Here is a 16372-nt window from a genome sequence, read left to right on the forward strand (position 1 = left end):
CAACAAGTGGATAACAATATATGACAGTTCATTTGTGTCTTCTGATTAAGGAGCAGCCATGTTTTACAGACACTTACTGAGTTGCCAGCCAATTAAACATTTCAATTTATTTTTATGTATTTAATTGGACTACCTTGCAAATAGAGCTTTTCTGGAGTTTTCAAGCAGCTTAGACACTTTAAGGCAGTAGATAAGAATTACTGAACTATTATTATTGTTATTATTATTACTCTGATCACTACTATTAGTGGGGAAGTCAGGGTAAATGCATAGCGGAGTATTTGCAAGGTATCTTTCTGGCAGAGTGAGTGTCCTATTAAATCACTTGTCTGTAAATAAAGAGCTATTAATTATGTCCTTAATAATTTTTTCAGTGTTTTTGCTGGTTGCATTTTTGGGAAGAAGAATTTACACAAGAGGTACTGACAGGGCTGCTACGGGCCCAGCAGATGACACAATATTTTCAGAATCTAGATTTTCAGAAAGCCTTTTGTAACATTCCACATGACATGCTCCTGCTTAAGCTCCAGGATGATGCAGGGATTCAGGGCAGGGCATGGGCAGAGATGCAGAACAGGTTGAAAAACAGCAAAGCAGTGATTAGAGATAGTTCCTGTGAATGAAGCTATGTCGAACCAGAGAAAGTGTTTTTTTCAGGTCCACAGGGGCTAGTGCTGCGTGTCATGTGCTTTAATTTGGAAAGATGATTTACAAACACAAAGAACAACTGCAATACGGTAGCATTTTTTTAGGACAAAAATAGAAAGATGATGAAGGAAGGCCATACAGACAACTAAACTTAAAAGGAAGTTAGGTTTGATTTGTAAATAGGTTGTCACAGGGGGAAATAAATGTAATATTGACAAATACAATGTAATAAAACTTTGGTGCTGCAAACCCCACTAAATTCTAACGTAAAGGGATCAAACTTGAAGGAAATTTGAAAAAATGAAACCAAACCAACCAAGCAAGCAAAAATCTCCCCAACACTTTTCAGGATAAACAGGAGTATTTCATGCTATCCTTTCTAAGAGCATATATTTATTATTTTTCTTGCAGTAATAACAACACTAATACTTGGCACATTTAATTTCTTCAAATAGATCAACCTGAACAGGTTGACAGATATTGGTCATTACAGGAATTCAGTCAGCAAGGCATGCAGCATTAACAGCGGCAACTATGGCAAGCTCTGCAGCAAAACACCTGAAGGAGATAAGGAGGGGGTTACTGGAGTCAGGAACCCCCAAAAAGAGCAGAGAAATCTGTCAGGACCTGGAAGCTCTCACGAGCAACCACAGGCAAACAGGATGTGCAGAAGGACACTTTGTGCGGCAGTTTGTGTAGGAGAGCACAGCCACCCCTCTGGGCAACATAGGTTCCCACACAGTCAAAAGGCTCTGCTAGAAGCAGCATTGTGACACAAAATATGGATGGAATATTCTACAAGGATCTACCTGATATTTCACAGTCACTAGACCTTGTTCTTGTGGAAGGCTTGAGAGATGTCTACTGGAAACCCAATACAGCAGAGAAGAGGCAGTGTAGGAGGTCCCTTCAGAGTGTGGAAGAGAACTACTTGAAAGCTGGTAAGTGAGCCTACCAGGGGTGCTGTTGTTTACAAGTAGAGAAGGGCAGCTGGTGGGAGATATGGTGGTCAGAGGCCATCGTGGGCACAATGACCTTGAAATGATTGGTGAAGTACGGAAGTGGGTCAACAAAACATCGAGTTTGGACTTCTGGAGGGTGGATTTTGGCCAGTTTATTGGGCCAGGACATTGATGCAGAGAGTCCCTTGGGAAAGAGACCTAAATAACAAAGGGGTCAAGGAATGCTAGACATACTTTAAGAACGAAATCTCTAAGGCACAAGAGCAGGCCATCCCTGCGTGCCAAAAGGCAAGCTGGAAGAGAAGACTGGCCTGGCTAAACAGGGAGTTCTTGATTGAATTCAGGGTAAAAAGAGGGATTTTATGAACTTTGGAAGAAGAGGCAGGCAATTCAGGAAGGGCACAAGAATGTCATTAAGTTAGAAGAAAATATTAGAAAGATGAAAGCTCAGATAGAACTCATCCTGTGAGTTCACACAGCTGTGAAAGATTTTTAAAAGTGCTTTTATAAGTACATTAACAACTAAAGGAGGGTCAAGGAAAATCTCCATCCTTTATTGGATGTGAGGAAGGGGGGAACATTGTCACCAAGGACAAGGAAAAGACTGAGGTACCTAATGCCTTCTTTGCCTCAGTCTTTAATACAAAGACAAGATAACTTCAGGGCAACCAGCCCTGTGAGCTGGTAGACAGAGATGGGCAGCAGAATAAGCCCCCTGCAATCCAGGAGGGAGTAGTTAGTGACCTGCTCTGTACTTACACACAAAATTCTGTGGGGCCTGGATAGGATTCACCCAGGAGTACTAAAGGAGATACTATAAGAGCTTGCCAAGCCACCCCACCATTTATCATCAGTCCTGGTTAACTGGGAAAGTCCCAGCTAAATGCAGGTTGTGCAGTGCGACACCCGTCTACCAGAAGGGTCAGAAGGAGGATCTGGGGAACTACAGGCCTATCAGCCTGACCTTGTTGTTGGGGAAGGCTATGGAACAGATTATCTTGAGTGCACATATCATGTACAGGACAACCAGAGGATCAGGTCCAGCCAGCATGGGTTTAGGAAAGGCAAGTCCTACTTGACCAACCTGATCTCTTTTAATGACCGAGTGACCTGCCTAGTGGATGAGGGAAGCCTGTGGACTTCAGTAAAGCATTCTCTCCCAAAACATTCTCCTGAAGATGCTGACAGCTCAGGGTTTGGACAAGTGCATTCCTCTCTGGGTTAAGAACTGGCTGAATGGTGTGCCCAGAAAATGGCAATGAATGGTGCTGCATCCAGCTGGCAGCTGGTCACTAGTGGTGTTCCCCAGAGCTCAGAGCTGGTCTCAGTCCTGTTTCACATTTTTATTGAAGATCAGGATGAGGGAGTTGATGGAGTCACCATCCCTGGGAGCATTCAGAAATTGGCTGGCACTTAGTGCTGTTGTTGACATGATGGTGTTTGGTAAAAGGTTGGACTCGTTGATTTTGGAGATATTTTCCAAACTTATTGATTCTCTGATTCATAATTCAAAAGGTCACCCATTCCTTAAAAGAAAGAAGTAAGGAGATGTAATGGGGCACGACATTTTCAGTGGAGGTCATTATTTTAGGATCCCATGAATAAATTTGTATCACCTTTGTAACTGCTTCTCCTTTCTCCTTTTCTATTTCACAATCACATTTGGGGTGAACACCACCTCTTCACTGATCACTGACAGGATCAATAGTAAACAGTTTCATTGTGTTCTTTTTTTTTTCTCTTCTTCATTAAGCAATCTATTTTCTTTTCTTTTAAGGGGAAAAAGCTGAGCAAAGTATGAGAGCAATTTTCTATATAAAACCTTGCTGTTGATAATGCTGTGTGACATTAAATAACTCCTCATGACATCACATGACACAAATTTGCTCCTTTGGAAACAAGAAAACTTTCAGATTTAGATTTCAAATAAATGGCATTGACAGGGGGGACGGGAATTGTTTGCAATGTCTCATATTAAGGCTCTTAAATTGGTTTCTAAGTTCTTATGTAGTCAATAGGGAGATGCAGACTTTTTATGTTGTGTGAATAGCACTGTGAAAAAACCTGCATTCTTGATTTAAGGATCTACAATAGATGTTTCAATTTTAACACTGTAAATGCACAGTACAGGGCATCTGACAGCAGAAATTTCAGTATTTTTACATGATTTGTCTTTTCTACAGTGTTTCTAATGATTGCCGAATACTGTAGTATTCCTGGGGCTTCAGGAACAAAAATCACAAGCCAATTCTCAATACTCTTTGTATAAATTCTGAGCTTTTAATTTTATTTTTTTTTTCCTGAAGGGAACAGCTTTGCTGTCATAGGAAGCCTGACAATAAAATATGACAGAAACAGGAATATACTGTCCTAATCTTGATTGGAGTCACATACTTTCAGATTCTGCTAGATGCCTCTTTTAGATGGATATTAAGTAGTAGTAATGAGTTTATGCTGTTTAATTTTTAAAATACGCTGCCTTCTGTCACTCTTAAGTTTTAAATAAAGGCATTTGTGCTTTGCAATGGCTGCCACCTCCCTGAAAAGCTGTTGTCTGCAGATCCACAGAGGCCAGCCTAAACTCAGGCATGCAAAGGAGATTAAAGTGAACCTAGAAACTATAGGTTTCAAAGGACTACTGACTAAACACTGCTTTTCAACAAAAGTGATGCTATGACCTGGACCCTCCCAAAAGGAAATATAAGGAGATGTGGAATCCAAATATGATAGTGCTGAGGAATTCAAGAAAGTGTCAGCATATTGTTAGCTTGTGGTCTGTGACAATGTAATCTTTCATTGATGACTCATTCCAAAGGGAGAGAAGAGGTCCCCAGGCAGAGTGATAATGGTAAGCTTGGCCCTAGGCCTTTTAACCCCTGAACGAGCTCTCCCATCTAACATAAACTCAGTCAAAAAAAATTCAACAACTCAGGAATTGAAAACTTTGAAGGATTTTTATTAATTACTTTTTTTTTTTTTTTTTTTTTTTTTTTTTTTTTTTTTTTTGAGCAAAAGCACACACACACAGATACACACATTCCTTCAGGAAGATTTAGGGAGTAAGACCAGCAGAAACCTCTGAAATTTGAGTCTGCCTCTTCATAGCTCTTTTGGTATTTTGCTTTTCATTCAAACCAAAGAGGAATGCACCTAACTGAAAAACACACAGGAAGAAACAGAAGAAATACAGTCTACATTTCCTATGGTTACATCTACATCAGCAATTATTTTGGCTCAGTTGAAGCTTTCTGTACAGTGGAAGCATGTGTGTCTAGCTATCAGCATCCATATTGTATTAGTTTCAGGAGATTTTCTTCAAAGTAGCTCTAGTTTGTTCCCATGAACTGAAGAGTATGATAGGTGGATGTATCTCCCAGTTTGATTTTATCATTCATGTTCTATAAAATTGCTCAAATATGGGATACAAGCTCTATTCTGAATGCAATACCGGTGTTCCACTTCAGTACTTTAGTAATTTGTAACTCAGATCAAAACATCAATGGTTATCTATAATTCTTAAAGAATATCTGTCACTACAGGCCTTAGGAGCAGTGAAAAATTATATGTCTCTACAAGTTCAAAGTTTTCCCATTTCATTTTGACCTTCAAAGTTATAATTGTTCTTTTACTTTTCATCTCAAGGCAAATATTATTTCTTGTTTTCACAACCAATTGTTTCTTCTTTCAGTACCTCTCAGTGTGGAGAGAACTATTTCCTATGCAGCTGTTATTAGGGGTTCACTTGTCATTATATTGTGGTACATTGGTATTACGACACCATGCTGGTTAAGTTCCTCTCAAAATGATGTTGGCCTCCCACGTGTAGGAGGTCCCTTATCATCTTCAGCTGCATAACGTGTTGAACATCCTACAGCACCTATACTGGTAATAGGTCACAAATAATGATGTCCATATAGGGAGCTAAAAGCTGTTTTAGCTCTAAAGCGAAGTGGTGTGTAAATCACAAGCTCCTTAAAATGTTTTTCAGATTGTCAAGTCCTGATGAAGTTTTTTGGCATGTTATTGGCTGATATTTGGCCAATATCTCTCTTGAGAAAATTATCTGGTGGAAGTGGTAGGAGATGTAAGAGAATCTGAGGAGACGCAATAGATGTTTGTCCTGCACTGAATGCTGAAAAACACATTATTGCCTTTCCTTTATGGAAACTACTCAGAGAGATTTTACCTTTTATGAACAACCATTTGGAAAGAGAGAAAGAGGAAAGGAAAGGAAAGGAAAGGAAAGGAAAGGAAAGGAAAGGAAAGGAAAGGAAAGGAAAGGAAAGGAAAGGAAAGGAAAGGAAAGGAAAGGAAAGGAAAGGAAAGGAAAGGAAAGGAAAGGAAAGGAAAGGAAAGGAAAGGAAAGGAAAGGAAAGGAAAGGAAAGGGAGAAAGAAAGAAAGAAAGAAAGAAAGAAAGAAAGAAAGAAAGAAAGAAAGAAAGAAAGAAAGAAAGAAAGAAAGAAAGAAATGCATTCTTTTGTCTACATAAAAATATTTCCTGTAGCTACATGATAAGTTACAGATTTCTCAACAGACATTCAAGAGACAGAAATTAAATTAGAATTGATTCCTTGCATATCACTTTGACATACCTTCCATTTCCAAAAAATATTAGAGACTTGGATTAACACTTGAAATATTTAGTAATTAACTTACTGTCTGCCTTTTTTAAAAAAAATTTTTTCAGCAAGCTTTTAACAATTACATTATTTTCTTCATTGAGAAAAAAAATAATATAAACACAGAAAAAACAAAACATCAGTACAGGGTAAGTCTATTAAGATCACTAAAGTTTTTTTACAGATTAACTCACTCAGGAAAATCCCTACTCTAAAATGGATGATAACACTGTTAACAGTATCCACCACACTAGGATACGGCATGTTTTTATCCATTTTCCTGACAGTGCATGGGTGGGGGGATGGGATGGGACTCTACATAACTGGGGATAGTTGTTTTGATTTGTGTAGGAAGACACACAGATCATGGTTTGGATATGTTATGGGTACAAAAGACTCAGTTTGGAGGAATTACATTTATTGTCAAATTAATTAAAAAAAAAGCAGGAAACAGCTCCTCCCCCTCACTGAGGAAAAATGGTTAAACAAAAATTTAGGCAAAACACCTATCTTTTCCCCTTCACAAGCTTAGCTTCACTCCTGTTACTTTGCATCTCCCTTCTTGCTATCCACTGTCCTTGTTTTCACACAGGCTGTTCTCAGTCCCTTAGGCGAGGTGATGGGTGGTGCAGGATGTTTGGGTCAGGGTACAAGAGTTTCTATCTGCCATGTTTTTTCTTCATTCCTTTGTCTTCTGCTGCTCTTCCCTTCTTCCTCCCATGCATTAGTATGAGTCCTCCACGGGCTGCAGTCCTTCTGGAGAAGTATCTGCTCAAGTGTGGGTTACTCCTGGGTCACAGGCTCTTTCTGGGTCTGATCTGTTCTGCCACAGAGCACCACCCACTGCTTTGGCTTTTTTTTTTTTTCCTTTTTTATTCTCATGATTTTGCCCTTTTTCAACTTTCTGCTACCAGCCTTACAGACAAGCTCAGCTATGGCCAGTGGTGGGTCTGTCGTGGAGCTGGTTGGAACCATCTGAAACTGGCTGCATCTATCACAAGGCATCTGCTGGCCTTGTTTCATAAAGGCTACTCCTGCAGCACCCTTCCCACTGCCTAAACCTTGCCATTTATACCAAATACAGGATACTGCTATCTTACAATGGCTTTTGAGACCAAGCATACCACACCAAAATTGAAAATATTTCATTAGGAAGCTGTTCGCTCTAAGATCTTAAAAACTGATGAAACAAGCTAGCAAATTAACATAGAATGAAGACAGCCTTAAAGGGAGGGTGTATTGAATGGAGGCAAACATCAGTACAGGATTTACAAAGGTTAAAACTAATGTTTCCAGAGCCTTTTGAAGCAATGCCTGTTGAATGTGCCATCTGGAGTTCAGCCAATGTCAAATGGGTTCATTTTAACAGCATGGTGGATCAAAGCACTCAGAGCTTACCCACTCAGTGAGCAAATCACAAGTGAACAGGCTGTCATACAGGTACACTGACACTTGGAAAGATGGAAACACTTAACCCTTCTAGTTGCTGGGTCATGAACTACTCTTGCAAAGTTGCCAAGAAAGAACATTTTGGATCAATTTTTAAGACATAATTTATTTTTCTCCTGAAATCACAGTCTGGCTTGATGCTTCTCTGCAATTAAAAAGATTGTTTGTAGTCGTTCAATGTTTCACCTCTTTGCAAACCTCTTTGCTCAGTCATTCTCAAAGCAGTGGCTTGCTCTTATAAAAGTTAAAAAAGAAAAGATTAAGAACTTCCATTGTATCAGAATCATGCAATTTGCTTTCTGACAGCTAGAATGCATCTTTCTATCTTGAAATTTATTTGGAACATCTCTTCAGGCATGCTGCCAATCTCATGTACATCTGTTGCAGTTTTAAAATATTTTTGGGAGTATATAAAAGATTGTTTTTCCCTCCAAAAAAGGTGTGCAGAAATCCAGGCAGGCTACTTGGTTGGTTTGGTCTATCAATTCTGCTTTGAAATTTGATCTATACCATATTTTCCTCTGCAATTCCCAGCTACATTTCTCAGGATTTATGTACCCAAAAAGACAGAACTTGTACTTCTCAGATTTTATCTTGTCATTATATAAAATAATAGTCACTCAAAGAAAACTCTGTTCTGCATTTGTACACAGAACCTTTTTTGTGAGGATCCTCCCTTTTCCTTAGAATATGGCAGGTACAAGTAAGCATCAAAGAGGACATTGCTTCTTGCTAGAAACAATCAAAAACTGGCAATCTAAGTGAGAAAAGCTCAGGGCTAAACAAGAAATCCTACTGATGGGAAAAACATTATTTAAGCCTTATCCTTCTCCAAGTTCTCTGGAAAACATACACGGATTTGAAAAGTGATGTAGAACCTGAAACATTTAATTCGGGGCATAGAGAGCCATCTGTATTTCTTGACTCAGCTCCAAAAATTTAGCACCCTAATTTCATTCTTGGCTGAATGGGCAAGATTAATCCAGCTGAAAGTCGGAGTGGAATACAACTTTTTAGCTCTCAAAGTTTATATTGTGAATGTCTTAACACCAGTTACTTACGGTCAGTGCATTTTTTATCTAACAGAGGCACTTAATGGTAGTAGACAAAGTGACTTAATAGGCACTTTCAGGGTGAAATTAATTTCATCCTGAATTCAATTTCACCAGATCAGTGAGATTATTCAGGGCTTAAAAAAATGAAACCCCATTTTTAATAAAAGGAGACTTCCAAGATATTTTCAGTTTAGTTTTCTATGTTTAGGCAGGATTAATTGCACCTGATGTGCATCTGAACAAATTAGAGGTTGATAGCTATTAACCTAAGGTTAATATTAGGCTAAGATGAACACCTTTAACCAGAAAAGGAAAAAAAAAATTCTTATAGAATCATGGGTTGTAAGACTAAATGCAATAAGGAAACATTTTCCTTCTTCCCTTGTGTTTTATTTGTATTATCCTTTCTTCTGTATCCTAAGGACCTGGTCTCTGAAAATCAGATAGTAAAATCACACGAGATTTGATTTAGTCATTACTATAGTTGTCTCACTGGTCAGTCTTTACCTTTGCCAAAGCTGCAGTTAGTTTAAATAATGGGCAAAAAAATTTCCCAAAGAATACATAGAGATTACACAAAGCAAACAAACAAACAAACAAACAAAACCCCAAACCAAAACAAACAAACAAAAAAACAACAAAAAAACCCCCACAAATCCCACAAATTAAAAACAAGCCAACCAAACAACAACAACAAAAATACCTCTAACTTCTCTGTCCCTGTAACTTTGTGCAGTGTACTGGCACTTCAGAGCTGTGCGCAGATATTTTTTTGTCCCAAAAAACAAGAGAGCAGATCTTCCCCATAATGTTTTTCCTAGAAGGCAATCCCATCAGGGAAACCCCCATGGGAATCGACTTCCCATGGTTACCTTTAAGGTGCTTCCCTATCTATGTCATACACTTGGAGTGGAAACCCTGCTGCCCTCTTTTGCATTCTTTGAGGTGTCTTCCATATCAGTCTGCCCCTTGTATATGCTTGCTATTCCTTCTTGCACCTTTGCATCTGTTTGTTATTGAAAATAAAACAAATATGTATAGAAAGAGGCCAGCAAACAACCTGCATATAATTTTATACTTTGTCTGTTTTCAGTAAAGGAAAAAAAAAAAATCACTTGTAACTTAAATGCCTGTATGAATGCTCTTCATGAGTTAAAAAGAAAAAAAGTCAATATTCTGTGAAAAGGTCATGGGAGGGGACAGGAAGACCTGGAAAAGTCAATGGGTGTAGAAAAATTTTGTAATATTTGGTAATTTGTTTCTTCTCTAAGGAAAAAAATTCTAAGTCCAGATCAGAATTTGATTCTACTGATTTTGCTTAGCTTCATACAGAAGCATGTAAACCTTAGTAGCACTGGAAGTCATGTTTTCTTACAGGATAGTTAGAGCTAACTCATAAAATAGCAATTAGCATTATCTTAAATGTACAACTGATAACAAATATATTTGAGCATAAAATACAATTTAATTTTACTTTCAGGTTATATTACAGGTTTTTTAATGATTATTTGTTGTAAGATATCATATAAATATTTAACCAGAAAGAACTGCAGGTACTTCAGACATTTTTCTGAAACCATGTCATGAAACTGGACTTTCATGACATAGACTAGACTATTGCTAAACTATAAAACCAGCAAATGTACACATGTATTGTCTTGATAATAACTCATCAATGCTTGCAAGACATCCAGGAAATAATGGAAATATCCAAAACTGACAATGAAAAATGATGGCAGAATGAAACGGATGATAAGGTAAACATAATATTTAGACAGCTCATTAAAAAGAACTTTTTTTTTTTTTTCTTGAGTTATTATGTCTGGTGCCCAATCCACTTTATACTGATTGGAGAAAGGTAACAGTGTCAAAAGGTAAACTATACCTACTATGACTAGATATGTATATTTTTATGCTTTATATGTGATTTGTTTACTGTCTTATATACAATGGCCTGTATTCCAATAAATTTAGGCCATTATTCAGTACGTTCAAGTTATGCTACTGGGGGTAATTCTTCTTAGATTTTGCAGTTTTATCACTTATTGTGCCTACTAAGTCAATTCTGGCAATATATTGCTAATGCATTACAGTTAATCAACTAGCCAATGTTGCTTAAATGAGACTCATCCCATTAATTTCAGGATTATTACAGTGGTTTATGTTGGCCATAGACATCAAGCCTTATATGAGCAATGCCCAAATCACTAGTCTTTTCATGTATTTTCCCTAGGCAGACCTCCTGTCATTAAAGGTGCTTGGGACTACGGTTCTTGTCTATAAATTATAATCCTATATATAACTGTCTCTGCTTTCCCTTAAACCTATCATGTAACACATGAATATATTTAATGACTGACTGCATGAAGAGTAAGAATCTGTCATTAACATATTTGTAAGAAATATAATTACGAAAATGTTCAAGGAATATGATTTAAAAGACAATTTACAGTTACAAGAGCTTGCATTAAAAAAAAAGAAAGAATCAAATTATGTTAGAAATTAAGAAGAGAAAAACACCAATAAACTTGAAGAGTGGGAATGAAGACATGTGAGTGACACGAGCGTTAAAAAAGGGGCTTTGTTCTAGTATGGAAAGAGAGATCCATTCTTTTGGTTTCATCTCAAGGTTTTTCTTATTTTTCACACAAATTAAAGGCAGTTTTTAGACTTGGAAACTTGCCATTTCATGCATATTAAAAAAAAAAAGGCAAAAAAGCAAAAAAAAAAAAAAAAAAGCTTCTTTGCTGTGAAGTAGAAAAAAATTCATACTAAATCAAATTCACAAGTACTTGCTAAGCAAAAACTGGTTGTTTTTCACAGCCAAAAGGGCTGAATTGATTTTGTGGTATCAAAACAAGCTATCTACACTTCCATACCTCAGCAAAGAAATAAACTAAAATTACATTTCTACTGCTACAAGCTTGTAGTTTATATTTTTCATGTATGTTCCCTGGCGTAAGTTAAAAGAGAATAGTTGTTGAAGGAATACTTCTGTATATAATAAGTGTTCACAGAGGCAGGAATGATAAGCAGCTAATTTGCTTTTCATAAATTTACACGTAGGGGTCCTGCTTTTACAGAATTTTCAGCTTTATTAATTTATCAACCAAAATTGACTGTGATGGATGAAATAATTTTTATAATTCATGTAGCTACATATTTCACTAATATTAGTACTTTTTCTGTGAATCTTCTTTACACCAGCAATCTGACCATGAACAACTGAAATCAGGAGGAAATGTGCTGTTGAATTCTGTAAAAATAAAATATAACAGGACACTGAAGGTGCCTTCCTGTTGCTGAAGTATTTTTTGCCACAACTTCTTTTCTAGACCCTTCTCTGGAAAGATACATTTACATGACACAGTCCAGTGTCATGTAGGAAGAACCATATTCATGCAGAATAATTGATGAACAGGTATATTGGCCTGGAATTGTGTCATACCTCATACCAACAGCACTTCTGGAACCTCCGCTGCATAGCTGCGCTGCAGAGCATCAGGCAGACATGCAATCTGTGAGCGAATCCTCTCCACCTACCAAACATTTTCCTAGTGTTCAGAGTCCTATTGAATAATCATGCTTTGTTCTATTAGTCCCAAAACATACTATCACACTGTTCTGTTAATTCTCAGCAGTCATTGCTGTTGCTCAACTCCAACACTGTCACATTAACTACTTATGTGATTTTCATTTGTGGCTTAAATATTTTTCCAGATGATGAGTTGAACTGATGAACAAGGATACAAGTACAAATTTATTCCTTAAAACAATTCCTGTAATACGTGGTTTGGAAACTATACTTTCTTTTTAGGAAGAATAAAATATGTAAACCAATAACCATAGTTCCTTTCCCAATTTTTTAATTTGTTCAATTTTCTGTACTCAAGATAATTGTTTTGTGTAAACTAGTGTGAAATAAGTTTTTAAACTTATAAAGCTTAGTACCAGACAAAAATCCACCTTTTTTTTCTTTTTAAGACAGGGGCTCAGGACAAAATCCAGCAAGGTTTTTGGTCCAGATTGATCTTTCTTCTTTCAGAAGGATGAGGCAGCAGCATTAACTACTCTGACTCATTTTATTCTGCCTTCTGAAGACTGCTGCACTCCGGTATAATAAAAATGTAAGCTTCATGTAACTGAAATCCTAAACTGTCCCTGGTTTGGAAACTTGTAAATCATGTTTATATGTCAAATTATTCAGATGACAGTATTCCTCTGTGCATTCTACAGACAAGTAGGAACTGCCATTGATAATGTGAGGAGATGTGGATCTTTCCTTCTTGTCTAAACTTTTAGCTGAATTGCCTAAAATTAGTTAGCTTCCCAAAGTTAAGTGTGAGGAAGAAACATTTCAGTATTTTCATTTAATATGGAAGGCCAGCAGAAATTTCATACAGTGAAATTTCATTGAATGGAAGTGGCAAGTCCTGCACCTAGGGAGGTTTAACCCCAATGTTTGGGTACATGCTGGTGGAAAAGAGATGAAGCAAAGGCTCTTTTCATTCACACACAGTGACAGAACCAGAGCATTAACGGTAACACAGAATGTTCCTCTTGAACATCAGGAAACATCAGAGCAATTGACTGATCATGGGCACAAATTGCTCAGGGATGTTGTAGACTCTCCAACTCTACACATATCCAGAAACTCCCTGGATACAGTCCTGGACTGTCTGCTGTAGGTGTCCCTGTTGGAGCAGGAGGGTCACACCAGATGACCATGAGAAGTCCCTTCCAACAAAAACATACTGTGGTTCTGTGCATATTAAAATAATAATTATCTTTTCTAAATTCCTACTACGCTGGCCATCTAGGCCTGCAGACACCTAAAGCTTCTTCCTGTTCTCATTTGTACAGCACCTTCAGTCTCAACAGCCCTACTTAGAGCCTTAATGCTGGCATGATTTCAAATCCAAATTTTCTCTGAATTGAAATGGGCTAGAGCCAAAGGAAGTGAGACACCTTATATGTGCCATGTAGTTCAGTGGTTATAGAATTAGAGAATCATTCAGGTTAGAAAACAACTTTAGATCATAGAGTGCAAGTGTTCACCTGTCACTACCAAGTCTACCACTGTCAAGTCCGCCACTACAACACTAAACCATGCACCTAAGTGTAAATACTTCCAGGGATGGTAACTCAAGCTCTCCCCAGACAGTCTGTTCCAAGGCTTCAAAACCCATCTGGTAAAGAAATGTATTCTAATATCCTACCTCTCCAAAACTTCCTTTCAGGTAGTTTTAGAGAGTGACAATATTCTTTGGGTTAAACAACCCCAGATCCCGCAGCTGCTCCTCATAAGACTTGTGTTCTGAGAACCTTCATCATCTTTGTCTCCCTTCTCTGGACATGCTCAAGTATCTCAATGTCCCTGTAAATGAGGGGCTCAGAACTGAGCACAGCACTCAAGGTGTGGCCCCACCAGTGCCGAGTACCGGGGAACAATCCCTGCCCTGGTCCTGCTGGCCACACCATTGCTGATACAGGCCAGGGTGCCATTGGCCTTCTTGACCACCTAGGTGCACATTGGCTCATGTTCAGCTGGGTGTTAAACAATCCCCCTGGTCCTTTTCTCCTGGCCCTCTTTCCAGCCATTCTGCCCCCAGCTCATAACATCACAGGGGATTCTTGTGACCCAGCACCTGGCCTTGTTGAGCTTCACACAATCGGCCTCAGCCCATTGATCCTGCTTGTTCAGATCCTCCTTCAGAGCCTTCCTGCCCACCAGCAGATCAGCACTCCCACCCAACTTGGTGTCACCTGCAAACTAACTGAGACTACATTTGATCCCTTTGTCCAAATAATTGCTAAAGGTATTAGATAGAACTCACATTAAGCCATTAAACAGAACACGCAACTCAAAGGCCGCAGTCTCATATCTACTACTTTTTTATGATGTTTAAGCTCTACCTTAAGTCCCCAGCTTCTCTAAAATTGTACTTAGAGGCACCGTCCATACTTCTATGTTCAAATCCATGTCTATGTCCATGTATGAAACCCACTGCGAATCTACTGTCAGAAAAGCACAACGCTCCGTATCTTTTCTTGGATTTAGATGCTGATTATTTTAAACAATTAATTTTAGAATTTCTGACTCCATGATAGCTTCATATTAGTTCAAGAATTTTGTGAGTTTGATGTCATAAAGCTACTTCCCACACCCCAAAGATGACACTGACATAATGTGCACGTATCCACCAGTTCGTGCATCATCATTCATCAAAGTCCTGAAACAGAAAACCATGTTGTTGATACAATAATTATTCTAATTAAAGCAAAAGTGTGACAGGGAGAAAACAGTTTACCAACACCCCCGACCCCCCCCAAAAAAAACCCAAACAAACCCCCAAACCCAAACCAAAAAACACAAATATACTGTGCTGTTCAATATTTTTCCTAGGCCTCTTTGACCAGCTTCCTTCCTTTAATATTGCAGCTGATATCTATCCAACAAATTAATAGACATGGCAAAATATGTGCAAGATAAGTCACTCAGTTTCAGATAATGAGCTTAGGTACCACACACCCGGTATTTTTTTTATCTTTCAGGTATACTCTTTTAGATTCTTTTAGGAATTCAGGAACAATCTGTCTTTAATAACAATATTCCCTGTAGTATATATTCCTTATACACCTAAGTAATGTTAAAGGTAAAGCACAAACTGACAAAAGCAAGGCAATTTAAAGTTATGATGGATGCTGCCTTTCACTTAGGCTATTGTGCACAGTTACGGGTATTGCAGAACAAATCATTCAGTGACCTGAGAGCCTCTCTGTAATGACTAAGTATAATGGAACAAGTCAAGCCTGGAGTATTATCCTTCACACTGATTTTTCCCTTGCTTTTGTCAGTGTCTGTGATAATTTGGCTTTTAGCCCGTTAATTTCCTCCGTTTATGAAATACTCCCCATGGAGGTAGTTGCCTGCCATGGGGATATGCAATATGAGAATTCTTAAAATATATTTTGTTTAATTATATATCAAGGTACCAGTAGAGCAGCAATTATTATTTCATATTACAATGACTGTTACACTCTATACTATTTTCTACTATGACTTTCTCTCCTGGATAACCACATTGTAGAAAAATCAGAAATGAGATTTTCCATATGTTTGAAGTTTGCCAGTTAGTAATCCTACAGTATCACTTGTCATAATCAATAATGTTAACCAAAATGTAAGTTAATTTTGCGAAATAAACGTCCAGTTACATTGATGAGATTGCCTGTTGACACTGATTGGTAGACAGAAGTGAGTCTTTGTGACAGAATAGAAATGTAATAGTTATTGAAAAATGTGAGCAATAAAAAGCTACTGTTCTTCTTTAAAATCTAATAAATACAAAGAAATCTATGTCTAAAATTGTTCTATCTTGTTTAGGTACCAAGGGGCTTTGAATGGAAACAAAATATAAATAGTGTTTTGCTTTCTTAGAAGAGAAGGAAAAAAGGACAAAAAAAACCCTGTGATTTTTTCTCTTCTAATATATTCACTTTTTGCTCTATCCATCTGCTATGACACCAGTTGCACTTGGTGCATACAGTATATGGAGTGTACAGGAATATTAAGAAGGAACAGGTAAGAGAATGTCTTAAATGTTGTCAGTTAGTTATGGTAGGAGGCAATCAGTT

General features: G+C 37.8%; 1 long non-coding RNA gene across 1 annotated transcript; it reads left to right on the forward strand.

The window, feature by feature from the left end:
* Positions 1-1320: 1320 nt before the first annotated feature.
* On the forward strand, positions 1321-12518 carry LOC136285963 (uncharacterized). Its single transcript, XR_010719618.1, has 3 exons — positions 1321-1589; positions 10548-10608; positions 12070-12518. It is a non-coding gene; the product is annotated as an uncharacterized lncRNA (long non-coding RNA).
* Positions 12519-16372: the final 3854 nt, after the last annotated feature.

Source organism: Chamaea fasciata, unplaced genomic scaffold (genome assembly GCF_029207755.1).
Source record: "Chamaea fasciata isolate MVZ Bird 193981 ecotype frontalis unplaced genomic scaffold, bChaFas1.0.hap1 SCAF_2, whole genome shotgun sequence".
Classification (NCBI taxonomy): Eukaryota; Metazoa; Chordata; class Aves; order Passeriformes; family Sylviidae; genus Chamaea; species Chamaea fasciata.